The 12,337-nt window shown below is 44.8% G+C and overlaps 1 long non-coding RNA gene across 2 annotated transcripts; it reads left to right on the plus strand.

Moving 5' to 3' along the window:
• Nucleotides 1-5,985: 5,985 nt before the first annotated feature.
• Nucleotides 5,986-11,262, plus strand: LOC123355102. Of its 2 annotated transcripts, XR_006575011.1 has the most exons (4): nucleotides 5,986-6,869; nucleotides 7,548-7,671; nucleotides 8,900-9,083; nucleotides 10,875-11,262. It is a non-coding gene; the product is annotated as an uncharacterized LOC123355102 (long non-coding RNA). The 2 variants fall into 2 exon arrangements; XR_006575010.1 differs by lacking the exon at nucleotides 8,900-9,083.
• The last annotated feature ends 1,075 nt before the right edge of the window (nucleotides 11,263-12,337 follow it).

The raw sequence follows: 12,337 nt of genomic DNA on the forward strand, positions 1-12,337 counted from the left end.
TGTTGTGATGGGTTCCCCAGGGTGCAACCTGGGACTGTGGGACCACTGTACTTCCTTAACTCTCTCCAGCCTGGGTTGTCTCTCACAATGCCTTGCTAGTGACAAGCAGCAAGCCCCTCCAGGTGTTATTATCACTCAGCACAATCACATGAGGAGCCTCAAAGCCAGCTAGATTGCATGAATGCTCCCAGAGCCACTCATGAATCCCATAGAGAAAGGCACCAGAAAAATCCCCCCAGCTCCCAGCCTTGTACCTCAGGAATATTCCATCTTGCACTGCTCAAGATGGGCAGTGCAAATGTATTAATTGGTTCAACACTTCATCAATGGAAAGTGGATATACACCAGCCTTTGCAAACCTGAGTAGATTAGAAAAACAGTTTATACAAACTTACTGGTAAAGATAAAAAGTAAAACACAGTTATTGACTACAAAAGATAGCTTTTAAGCGATTATAAGTGATTGGTAACTAACTCTGACTTTTTGCCTAAATAAAATAAGATATAAGCACGCAGAGTAAACTCTCAACCCTATTAGATTGGGCAACATCTAGCTCAGAGGTTTTCAAACTGTGGTTTGTTGACCACCAGTGGTCCGCGAGCTCCATTCAGGTGATCTGCGGATAGTTCCCTTTAAGGTGAGTGCCTGGGTGGCTGTACACAAAAAATGAAGGGCCATCCAGCTAATTAGTGGAGCTGCACAGGCGTAGCTCCACTAATTAGATGCCCCGACCCTGGAGAAGATACACATGTAAGGTGATGTGGTGGCCTTGGGGAGTAATAGGGGGTAGGTGGGAGGTGGCAGTGGGGCCATTCTCCTCTGTTGGAGTCTTAACTAAGTCTTCACAGTGTCCTTGTTGCTTGCAGCATAGGTGAGGGCAGGAGAAAGGCCAAGCCTGGGCCCCCTGTGTTCTGTTTTATACCCTCAGGCCCATGTGCCTGTAGAACACAAGTCAGGCATGTCTGGTGGGCATTGCTGAGTCCCCAGGCAAGGCTGAGCAATTCCCCTGGTGTGGCCTCATGCAGGTGAGTCACTGAATTGTAGCTCCCTTGCTGGATGATGGCTGTTGATGGGCTGTTTCACACCCCGCCTGAGCATTGGTTACTTTCCTTGCTGTTGCCTCTGGGGAGCTAATATCTGGCTGATTCCTCCATTTACAGCATGTTTTAGTGACAGCCATAGAACACAATTCTCATAATTTCATATGCATTGATGATATACATATATGGATAGAAAAATCACTTTCAGCAGATCATAACGTTTCCCCTGATACTGCACATAGCCCGTTTTATATGCAAGATCACAATTATATACAGATGAGGAATATGGGGATTACAAGATGCTCCCCCAAGGTATAGTATGTCACACTTGTATTTAGCTGTAACACTCTGAGTACCTTTCCCAGACCTGAACAAGAGCTCTGTGTGAGCTCAAAAGTGTGTCTCTCTCACCATCAAAAGTTGGTCCAATAAAAGATACTGCCTTAGCCACATTGTCTCTCTATTATCCTGGGACTGACATGACTACATAAAACAGTGCATAGTATAAATTTCATCATTTTAAATTCATTAATTTAAAAATATATGTTGAGTATACAAACTTTTTCACAAAAACTATTTCTAAACATGGAAATGGTCTTTGTGGTGCCTCTGACTAAACCTCTACCAACTATTTAAGGAGGTTTTGTACGTGTTCTGTGTTAAAAGAATGTTATGAAGTCAAGCACTGAAAAGTTAGAAAATTCCATGTTTATGATCACCAAACAACCTTAATTCTACCCGCTTTTTCTCCCCTACCCACTACACTGAAGGAGACTGGGGTAGTCTTGAAAAAATATATGATTAAAAGCTGTATCATGTATAATGCCCAAACGGGTACTAATACAATTCTTGCCACAGCTGTTCTCCCAGCCATTCCTAGTTTGGTGTGTCTGCTCCTGCTTTGGCAATGGAATGAGCCTGGTGTTCAATGTTCATGTCTTCAATTATTTAATTTGGCAAGAAAGAGAAAGGGAGTGGTGATCTTTAACCATTGAGAACTCAGCTAAACCTGAATGGAATTTCATGGAACAAAGAAAAGGCACTTCTCCAGCCTGAGGGCTTTCTCCCTGCTGGATTTCTAAGGGCTGCTGCAAATCAGGAAAGTTTTAAAGCTTCTAAAAACACTTCATTCTTTTATAAAGACAAAAATTACACAACCTAAATATAGAGATTGCTAGCAGTTGACCTGCTAATACGAAAATCTGTGAATGTATAAATACACAGACACAGGATCAACAGAGACATGAGATGAAACAGTATAAGGTGTTCTAACATACAGCAATATTCAGCTATTAGATCAGTAGAGAAAGCCAGTCCAAGTCTGAGTCAGTTTGTCACCCTAACATCCTCCTCCTCCTTGTGTAACACAAGGTTCTCAAAGACGATGTTGGTTTCAGTCATTGTAGAGCAAAGTTTAGCTGTGTTCATGATTATATAGCAGAACAACCCCCCCCCCCAGCCTTGTGATCAAATCCAAGGAGGTCTTGGACTACTTCTGACTTGCTCCTTCCCCACGTGTGGATCTTCAGTTCAGTGAAGGGCTCTCCTTGGATGTAGGGACAGGGAGATGGTGCCTCAAAAGTGTTTATCAGCACATTTTTTTCCATCACAAGAACAGGACAAATGAATGTGCAGGGAGTTTCCTGTGGATCTGTGAAGAAGGTCCCATCTGGCACAGTTTTCTTTAATTTTCAACCCTATGCCTCCTGCGTAACCCCCCTCCCTAACAGTTAAAATATAAAAATAAATCATTAAAATCTATGACTATAAAGCAATATATTGAACATATCAGGAATAGTCTAGTTTTCTCCATCAAAACTTTGAACATGTCTTAGCTTTTTGGTCACAGTGTAAGGAATATTGTCATTTCTGTTGCACTCTACTTTTTCTCCTAGCGATTCCTTCAGTAAGAACTAAACTCCATTCAAATGCCAGCAGCCCAGAGCTCCTGACTGCAGTCTGTTCAGCTACAGCAAAACCTGCCCCAGAAATCACATGGAAGCCTGAGGGTGTCCTGATTGGCCAGCCTGAGATACATGGTGTTAAGAATGCAAATAGCACAGTAACCGTGACAAGCACATGTAACGTCTTTGTGAGGCTCCTGCGATCAAAGAACTCCAGGCTTTGACTTGTGTAATAAACCACCCTATGGGAAAGAAAGAAAGAAAGAAGATAATTGACTCACTAGAGGAATATGAAGGTAGGTTACATCTGGGTGTTGGTATAGGATAGTCTGGGGAGTGGAGAGCAGAGAAAAACCATACCAAAAAAAAAAAAGAATAGTTGTCCAAAGAAGGTTGGTACTCTTTCAGTTGCTTTTCTTCAATGACTTGTATCTGAGGACTTCTCTTCACTGCAACAGTGCATTCAAGTTAGTGCACTTGAGTTACTACACTGCAGCTACACATAGTGCTTTGATAAGCAGAGTGATTGGATTAGATCAGGGGTCTCAAACATGCGGCCCGCGGAGCTCTTCCCTGCGGCCCGCGGAGCTCCCCAGGGGAGCTCCGCAGGGGCCCCCAAGAGAAAAGCGGAGGCTCCCGCCTCCGCTCCTCTCCTGGAGCCTCGGCGCATAGAGCGCCGAGTCTCCGTCCGAGCGCCTGAGCCCCGCCCCGATCCGAGCCGCGTGGGGAGGGGGTGGGGCTGGGAGCTCTGGGCTGAGCGCTGCACTCGGCGTGGAGCTCCCAGCCCCGCCCCCTCACCACGCGGCTCTGAGCGGGACGGAGCTCAGGCCTCGCCAGAGACGCGCTCGGGTAAGGGGGGGGGAAAGCGAGACCCGCCGGGCCGGGGGGTGGGGGAGGGAAGCGGGACCCGCCGGGGCGGGGCGGGGCCGGGCTGGGCCGGGGGGGGGGGGAAGGGAAGCGAGACCTGCCGGGGCCGGACCCGGACCCGGACCCGGGCCGTGGGGGGGGGGAAGGGAAGCGAGACCTGCCGGGCCGGGGGGTGGGGGAGGGAAGCGGGACCCGCCGGGGCCGGGCTGGGGGGGGGGAAGGGAAGCGAGACCCGCCGGGGCTGGGCTGGGCCGGGCCGGGGGGCATGGGCGGCAGGTTATATATTTGTGTGGGGCCCGGGCCCCAGCAATATTCAGGGCTGGGCGCCCTGCTCCAGCAATAGTTGGAGCTGGGTCTCTTCCCGCCCCCACCCCCGGTCCTGCCTGGATTGGCCCCGGCCACCGCAGGTCTCCCCCCGCCGCCGCGACCCTGCCTGGAGCAGGTCCCAGCCCCCGCCTGCCACCCCCCCTCCGCGTGTTCCCCCCCCCCCCGCCGCGTTGTGTTGCATCCCTGCCTGACAGAACGCAGCGCGCCTCTCCCCTGCCTGCTGCCCGGAGGGCTCCCAGCAGATTTGCTGTCTGCTGCCGCAGGGTCCTAGTGCCTGCCCTCCGCCAGTACTGGCAAGGCAGGCTGCCCTTACCCTGAGCCTCTCCAACCCCAAACCCTCAGCCCCAGCCAGAGCCCTCATCCCCCCACACCCTAATCCTCTGCCCCTGCCCTGAGCGCCCCCACATCATGAACCCCTCATCCACAGCCCTCACCCCACACTCCAAACCTCTTCCCTAGCCCTGAGCCCCCTCGCATCATGAACCCCTCATCCACAGCCCTCACCCCACAGCCCAACCCTCTTCCCTAGCCCTGAGCCCCCTCGCATCATGAACCCCTCATCCACAGCCCTCACCCCACAGCCCAACCCTCTTCCCTAGCCCTGAGCCCCCTCCTGCATCATGTACCCCTCACCCTCAGCCCCACAGCCCTCACCCCTGCACTCCCTCCTATCCCCAAACTCCGTCCCAAAGTCTGCACCCCCACCCCCTGCCGCAGCCTGGAGCCTGCATCGAGCACAGAGCCTGCATCCAGACCCCCTCCCCCACCCAAACTCCCTCCCAGAGCCTTAGGCAGTAAATCTAAGTGCGTGTTTTGTCCTTTGAGTGAGGTGCATTACTGAGTGTATATATTTATTAAAACTGCGCGCGCTTAGGGGAGGAGGTGGAGAAGAGACAGGGCAGGGGCGGGGCCTCATGGAAGGGGTGGATTGGGGGTGGGGCCAGGGGCAGCAAGGGGGCGTGTCAGTGATGCGGCCCTCGGGCCAATGCACTAGTCCTCATGCGGCCCTCGGGGTCATTTGAGTTTGAGACCCCTGGATTAGATGCTAATGAGATGTTGTAACTTCAGCATCACTCCTATTTCAACCTGCTCCCCAGTGAGCCAGCTAGTGCAAACTTAAAGCATCAATTAACTTGAGCTAGAGACGTGTGTGGATGGGTGTCGAGTTAAGGATAACACTCGACTTACAACTCGCACAGAGTGTGCTATAAACACAAACCCTGTTGGTATGTCTACACAGCTGCTGGCAGGGTGCTTCCCAGCATGGGTGGACAGAGACATGCTTGCTCAGATGGAGATGGTGTGCTAGAAATACTAGTGTGGCTGTGGCTGCTTGGATGGTGGCAGGGAGTAACTAACCCCAGTGAAGCACCTACGGGTTACCCATGCTAAAATCAGACCTTCCCTTGCAATGTAGACATACACTTAGATATTCAGAAGACCTAGCTTTTCCTGGTATTTCAATCCTAGAGCTGTTTCTGGAGCTTTAGATTAAAGGATGTCCTGTACTGAGGATATCTATGGATTTCTTGTAACAAAGTACCTTATTTCTTATAGAAAAGATCACCAAAGAGGACATTTTTAGAAATGAATTTTTTTACAAAAAGTATTGTAAACATCAAAATCTTTGATTTTTGGTCAGTTTCAACATAATTGATTTTTTGAATATTCATTTTCATTATTATTTTTTCATTTATTAACAACTTTGCTGAACAAAACGTTAATAATGATTTTGAAAATAAAATTAATAGTATATATTGAAAACCCACATTGCTGAATCTTTGATGTAAAAGGGTCCATTCTATGCTCTATGAAATGGAGACACCTTTGAAATTTTGAAACTTGTAACTTGTTTTTTTTTTTTTTTCATTTTTCAAGTCTAAGAGGCAACAGCAGTATAAATGAGTGTTCATCGGACTCTCTTTACTAATAGTAATTTTCATAATGAATTCCTACTTAGCACTTTCAAAACATTTCATAGCTACTAACAAATCCTCAAAACACATCTGTGAAATATGTATTACTAGAATGCTTAGAATTACTAGAAATACTGCAAAAACGTTATTCAGACCTATTTTAAGAATGAACATCTGTATTTGTATGGCACAAGGTTATGCATTATTCATTATTGGCTATTCATCAATCCTTATTCTCCTGTTCACAAAATCTTCCATCCAATCAGAGAGCAGAAACAGAACTGTGTAACCCAGATGACCAATCACATTTCAGAAGAGCTGATAATGGAAGTGAATGACTCACATATATCCCATCTCTTCAAATAAACTCTGGTACACTGTTCTGTGAGTAAGGAAGACATGACCAGAGATCAGCAATGGTTTGTGAACAATTCAGAAACAGAAGAAAAGTTTTATGATCAGATTATTTATTCACCATGAATAATTGACCTGCTCTAATGAATATCCCCATTTTATAGTTAGGAAAACTGATACCCAGGGAGGTTAACCAACTTGTCCAGTTTCTACACTTAATTTAGAACTGAGTTTAGAACTCAATGATTCCTGGTTCCCAGTATCTAGACAGGAAACATAAGAAAAGCGTTGACATCCATTTGGGTTCTGTGTGACATTTGGTGTTTGCTAATTTGCATTTCAGCATCTGAGGAGGAGAGCAGAATATATATCTGGCAACTGATTTGCATAATTTCTTTTACTCTGAATGCCATAGGAGTCACCATCATCATCTTGATATGCAAGAAAATCACAGGGAATAAGTAAGTTGAATGATCATTTTCTAGTAAATTATCTTACAGAATTCTATTAAACTCCTCTTTCCTTTCCATAGCTTAACACCATGTTACAGTGTAAAGTTTCCACATAACATTTACACTTACAAACTTCAGTGCACACATACAGACACATCCTTTCCTTTCTGATCTTCTTTCAGAGATGATGTTCTCAATCTGTAATGTAGCCTAAAATAAAGCATATGTCACCTGAATTTCTTCAGATCTTGAAAACAAACCTTGGTGTCTGTCCCACATTTTTTATAAGTATTTACATGTTATTACACTCAGTATCTCAGGCCTGACTGATTTATGAGCTTGTCTCATTTTGAAAAATGATTTAGGCATTTAAAAGCCAATATCCCATTAACAATCAATGGGTTTAGGCTTCTGGGTGCCTTTTTAATGAGGCTTAGGCCAGGTCTACACAACAGACCTATACCCACACCCATGAGCAACCAGGATGTCAATATAAACTTTAGTCAGCTCAAGACCTTTCTTTTGCGATCTGTCTCCGCTCCCATGGTCTTAGCCCATTATAGTCATTGTCACTTGTCTCTTTGTATCTAAATAGATATTAAATTATTTTGGTGCAGGGACCATATTTCTGTAAAATGTCTAGCACACTGTTGGGCACTGTATAAATATTCAATATTTACATCGCAGACCAATGAGTAGCAGCATGCCATGCACTCCTGCGGAGAGAAAGAATTTGAATCAAGATGGAGGAGAGAGACACCAGCACCAGCCAACACCTAAATGCCACCAGAGTGTTTCCTATCAAAATGAGGTAACAGAAAATCATATACAGGCAATTCACATTCATATCTTATATGAGGCAAACAACCTAGCAATGTCCAATGCTAGGGAGCTGAGGTCTGCCACGCAGTGCTTAATTTGTGCCAGGGCTTGCCAAGGCTGAGCACCGGCACCTCTAGGCTCAGCAGTTCACAGCCCCGGTATCTATGGGGTTGCCACATCAGTTATGAAAGTAAAAAAATTGCTTCAGCCCCAGCACCTCTTCCATTACAAATTAAGCACTGCCGACACAGCGACAATACAGACATTGGATGTCCTCCTTAAAAGAGACACTAAGACCTGGTCTACACTGGGGGAGGGTTTCAACCTAAGATACGGAACTTCAGCTACAAGAATAGCGTAGCTGAAGTCGATGTATCTTAGGTTGACTTACCTTGCATCCTCACAGCATGGGATTGACTGCCACCACTCCCCCATCGACTCCGTTTCCACCTCTCACTGCGGTGGAGTGCAGGAGTCGACAGCAGTGCGATCAGGATCTATTTATCACGTCTACACTAGACATGATAAATCAATCCCTGATAAATCGATCACTACCTGCCAATCCGGCGGGTAATGTAGACATTACATTGAGTTTCTTTTGCAGGCTAATTGACTTCCTTATCTGTCCAGTTAAACACTAAAGACTTTGAAAAGAAAAACAAAAGAAAAATAAAGTACTGCTCCTTTATGAAATATAAAGATAGCCTCAGAGTGTTTAAAAACATGTTCCACATGTTCTTCCATTTGGAGAACATCAAGCCCTCGCTTCCCATCTTTTGTGCAGGACTCTGGAAAGAGATTTGAAGGATCTGACTATTGATGCTCCAAGAACCTTTAACCTGATGTTCAGCTCTCCCTCCTATTCCTCTGTGCTTCCTTAAGAATCTGCCCTCTCCAGCTCAGTTGAGGGGAGGGAGAATCAAAGCTCATGCTGACACCTCAGGTGACATTACCATTCAGCCTGCCAAAAGAACTCACAGAGCACCTCCAGCAACAATATGGAAGAGGGAAGGCAGGATAGTGATGAGATCTGAGTGTGAAAATTAACAGGAATGAAGCCTTTCTTTTAAAGACAATGGAAGTTCAGACTGTGTCAAAGGGGTTGTACAGCACAAAACCTTAATGTCCTCCTGGTTTGGCTTTGCTCTTCACTTTTATCCAGTGCCTAATTTGCAATGAAGGAGGTGCCAGAGCTCAAGCAATTTTTTTTCTTTCAGAACTGATGTGGCAAACCCACAGGTGCCGAGGCTCTGAACTGACAAGCCATGAGGTGCCAGGGCTCAACCCTGACACAAATGAAGCACTGCTTTTATCACCTGTGTAGTCTCAGAACCTGCCTTAATAACCATTTACCACGTACATAGTGCTTCTCACCCATAGCCCTCAAAGTGCTATATATAGGTGAGTAAACATTGCCTCCATTTTACACTTGGGACTACTGAGGCAGAGGGACGTTAAATGCCTTGCTCAGAGTTAGCTGGCAAGGTGACGGCTTTGCTAGCAGTAGAAGCCTGAGTTCTGCTGACTCCTATTCTTATGCAGTGGCCAGTGAGTCTTCTTGCCTCTCACAGCGGTATCTAGTACATCATCTGCTGGAAATTCCATTCCTGCAACCCCAGAATCATGGGTCTGTCTCAATTTACTATAAAAGAAGGATAAGTGAGGGTTCGTGGGTTTTGTTTGTTTTTTTTCAGGAAAATGTGTGTAAGGAGGGGGCAGAGGTTAAGGGAGAGAGAGCTAGCAGAGAAGATGAAGCTCCATTTACAGTAACTCTGCTTCTGTATTTGTGTCAGAAATAGAGAGTGGGAGAAGGTTGCGTCAAGTCACGTTTTCATTTCCTGCATTTTGGGAAACATAGTGTCTATCCTGGAAGTCAGTGACTAGATATAGTATGGTGAGCTCTGGTTTACATTTCCTCCCACCCTGGCCTGCCCTCTCATGGAAACCTGCTGGGAGTATTCTCAGGGTGCTCCCTGTACACTGCCAGAGGGACACATTATTATCCCTCTTTGGAAGTATGGAAAATTGAGGTAGAGTACATTGAATTGACTTGCTCATGGTCTGAATGAGTCAGTGGCAGTGCTGGTGATAGAGTCCCAGTCTCACAACTCCTAGTTCATTGGCCCATATTGATCCTGTGTTGAGTAGGAGGAGGGAGGTTATATTACCTCTGTATTTAGCACTGGTGCGACCCCTGCTGGAATAGTATGTCCAGTTCTGGGTGTCCACAGTTGAAGAAGGATGTTGATAAATTAGTGAGGATTCAGAGAAGAGCCACAAGAATGATTAAAGGATTGGAAAACATGGGCTACAGTGATAAATTCAAAGAATTCAATCTATTTTGCTTAACAAAGAGAAAGGTAAAGGGTGACTTGATCACAATCCAAGTCCCTACATGGGGAACAAATATTTGATAATGGACTTTTCAGTGTAGCAGAGAAAGTTGTAACAAGATCCAGTGGCTGAAAGTTAAAGCTAAACAAATTCCAGCAGGAAATAAAATGTGCATTTTTAACAGAGAGGATAATTTACCAGTGGAACAATTTACTAAGGGATGTGATAGAAACTCCTTCACTGGCAATCTTCAAATCAAGATGAGATTTTTTCTAAAAGATATGATCTAGGAATAACTTTGGGGGGAATTCTATGGCCTATGTTATACAGGAGATGAGATTAGCTGATCACAGTGGTTCCTTCTGGCCTTGGAATCTATGAATCAGCAGCCTTGGAATCTATGAATCAGTTGTTTGAGAAGTAGTGAGTCCTGATTCCTTTAAAAATGGACTGAGCTTGGCAAAGGAACCAGGAGTAGAGGAAAGGGATGGGTTGAATCAATGAAGAGTTTAGATTCTTCAAAATGCAGCATCACACACGTGCTTTCCCCCAAAACTGTCTGTTCTGTCCTTTTGGTCACATGGACGTGAAGGAGAATAATCTCATTAGTGGCATCCAGTCATGCAGTTATAAAACTTTCATGTCTTTTAAGCACCACCAGCCTACTGATTTGTTCATTAATCTGACTTGTTTATACCCATTGCCTTTTTAACGTGTTAGTTCTAATTTCTGGTACTGGCTTCTAGGAGTTTTATTCAGTTAAGCCTTTTGCTAGTGTTTTCCCCCATTGCTTTTCCCTCTCTGATAATTTAAACCTTTACCTTTAGCGCCACATAACTGTATTACTTGCTCTTACAGCGGCAAACCCCAGGAAGTCGTCAGCGCAAGAGAACCCCATTTTCAAAATCAAAGGACAGTCAAAGAGAGACACTGGTACCCAGAGCAATGTTTCAAGAAGAGAACGAGGAAGGCAATCTGAATCATTCATTTGTGGAAGGGGTTGAAGAGATTGAAGACTCCGTTTTTAAAAATTAAGAGAAGGTAAACTTTCACTGCTGCAAATGAAAAAAGCAGAGAAACCAGTATCACTAACTCAGCATTCAAACCAGCCCCAAAGAAGAACTTAAGAGACTTATCACTACAAAAGTTTTTTTTTCTCCTGCTGACAATAGTTCATCTTAATTAATTAGCCTCTTAGAGTTGGTATGGCAACTCCCACCTTTTCATGTTCTCTGTATGTATATATATCTCCTCACTATATGTTCCATTCTGTGCATCTGATGAAGTGGGCTGTAGCCCATGAAAGCTTATGCTCAAATAAATTTGTTAGTCTTTAAGGTGCCACAAGTACTCCTGTGCTTTTTGCGGATACAGACTAACACGGCTGCTACTCTAAAACCAGGTCACATGCCTTTCCTTCTCGCCACCCCCCTCCCCCCCCAAGATATAGCTGCAGCTAGAGCTGTGTGAATAATGGATTTCTCGGTTTGCCGGCAATTCAAAAAAATTGAAAAAACAATTATTTGGGTCCTCTCCAATATTTAACTTTAAAAACGGACTGATCTTGGGAAACAAACCAGGAGTCATCTTTCTTTTCCCAAGTTCAGCTGCTGTGGCCAGTTTAAGAGAGAAGAAAAAGATGTAGCCACTGTTAGATGAGTAGAGAGGAATGCAGAGAAGAGTTCATTTGAAGCAAACAGTGAGAGTTCTAAAATCAAAGAGGACAATTTTGACCTGGAAATCTAGGTAGATTAGACTAACATTGGATAGAAAAACAGAGATGCCATTTTAGTATTTAGCTTCCTCCCTTTAAAGCCCCTCTTGGATGAACACCTGATGTTGGGAGAATTTTGCCCAACAATGGTGAAATAAAAATGGTGCTGGGTTTGGATGTGTGAAACTGATGTCAACCTGTACTTGTAACATCTCAGACTGCCGCATGAATCACATTACGTGCAACTTGCCATGTTTTATCCAAAGAAAAATAGCACAAAATAAGTTTTTATATTTGAATAAATGAGCCAATAAGCGTAGCCGTATATAGAATGCAGTAGGTATTTATCTGAGACTGTTAAATTATAGTTGTGTGGATTTGCACAATAAAACACAAGTTTTGTATTTTCTGACATCTTTGTATTATGCGTATTGTTTGTCGTTGCTTCTAATGCCACGAGCCCCAAGGCTGTTTCTTTGAGGCGTGGGGGGCGGTGCTGGGTTTTATGATGCTGGGAGTCTTGAATTATCTGCAAGAGGGAATAGATAAAGCATGAATTAACTTTGCAGTGGGCTCTCCTCTGAGAGGTGCTGCAAATACAGTGATA

Source organism: Mauremys mutica, chromosome 1 (assembly GCF_020497125.1).
Source record: "Mauremys mutica isolate MM-2020 ecotype Southern chromosome 1, ASM2049712v1, whole genome shotgun sequence".
Lineage (NCBI taxonomy): Eukaryota > Metazoa > Chordata > Testudines > Geoemydidae > Mauremys > Mauremys mutica.